We start from the raw sequence: 1592 nt of genomic DNA, 5'->3' as shown, positions 1-1592 counted from the left end.
TTTTTTTTTTTTTAAGATTTTATTTATTTCTTTATTTGACAGAGAGAGAGAGGGAACACAAACAAGGGGAGTGGGAGAGGGAGAAGCAGGCTCCCAGTGGAGCAGGGAGCCTGATGCGGGGCTTGATCCCAGGACAATCACGCCCTGAGCCAAAGGCAGATGCTTAACGGCTGAGCCACCCAGGCGCCCCTGTTGGGGTCTTTCTGTGTTCGTTATCAGAGACAGCATCAACTCCTCACGCAAAAAGTACATTATTCCTGTGCCTGGCTTATTGTTAATCTTTTAATTCAAGATCCTTTTATTTACAGAGGTTTACATGATCAATCTCTTGCTTCCCTGCCCCCATGCATAGAACAATTTTCCCCTTCTAGAGATCAGATAAATATTCACTTAGACTGTCTTCTGAATTTTTATGGTTTTACTTATTTATTTTTACCCTTTAATGTGCCTAGAGTGGGACAATGATAGACTTTTTTTCTAAATAGTTAACCAGTGGGGGTGCCTGGCTGGCTCAGTTGTTGGAGTGTGTGACTCTTGATCTCAGGGTCATGAGTTCAAGCCCCATGTTGGGCTTAGAGCTTACGTAAAAATATATATATATATATACATACACATATATATATACATACATATATATATTCAAGATGATTCTATATACTAAGAATGACTAATCACAAAATAAAATAGAAAAAAAAGTACTTTATTAAACAACTAGCTGTTTGTTAAGCAAATTCAACAAAGGATACATAAAACCTTTCTAGTGAAAATTAGAAGAGGCCATAACTGAAGAGAGAGGTACACTATGTTCAATGATGGGAAGACCCAATATCATAAAGAGATCAATTCTCTCCCAAATGATCTATAAATTTAATACAATCCCAATAAAAATCCCTGCAGGGGTGGGTGTGAGTGTGTGTGCATGAAATTTGATAAGTCGGTCCTCCAAATTGTATGGAAGAGAAAAAAGTCAATAACTGACACATTCTGAAGAACAATAAGAGTGAATTTTCCTTACCAGATACGATGACTTATTGTAGATACAGCAATGAAGACATCGTGGTATTGGCCCAGGGACAGAGAAGAGTTTCAGTGGAATGCAGCAGAGAAACCAGGACAGACGCACTCATATATGGAAACTTGTGACATGACTTTGGTGACTTTATAAATAAAAGGAGAGAGGATGGACTATTGATTGAATGGCTCTGGAAAACTTGGTTGTCCAAATGGAAGACTTGATAATGTTCGATCACCACCGCACACCGTGGACAAACACAAATCCCAGAATAATGAAATACTTAAGTACGAGAATAGAATGTGGATGCTCTTGGAAGGAAGTCTGATAAGAACAATCATGAGGATGAGCAGAGAAGGGAATTTTCATAAATTGTTAGTTCATGGGGAAGGTGAAGACGGTCCTGGCTATACAAGCCCTGGAGAAGCTCTTACTTAGGTGCACAAGGAAACACGTATAAGAACGCTCGTTCCACCGCTCACTTCGGCGGCACATACACTGAAACTGGAACGATACAGAGAAGGTTAGCATGGCCCCATGCAAGGATGACAGGTAAATTCACGAAGCATTCCATATTTTA

General features: G+C 39.6%; 1 non-coding gene across 1 annotated transcript; it reads left to right on the top strand.

The window, feature by feature from the left end:
• Window positions 1-1488: 1488 nt before the first annotated feature.
• On the top strand, window positions 1489-1592 carry LOC121103803. Its single transcript, XR_005836084.1, has one exon. It is a non-coding gene; the product is annotated as a U6 spliceosomal RNA (small nuclear RNA).

Source organism: Ursus maritimus (genome assembly GCF_017311325.1).
Source record: "Ursus maritimus isolate PB19 chromosome X unlocalized genomic scaffold, ASM1731132v1 scaffold_X1, whole genome shotgun sequence".
In the NCBI taxonomy this organism is placed as follows: Eukaryota; Metazoa; Chordata; class Mammalia; order Carnivora; family Ursidae; genus Ursus; species Ursus maritimus.
Note: the sequence above shows the minus strand (reverse complement) of the source record. Positions and strands in the feature narration are given on the sequence as shown.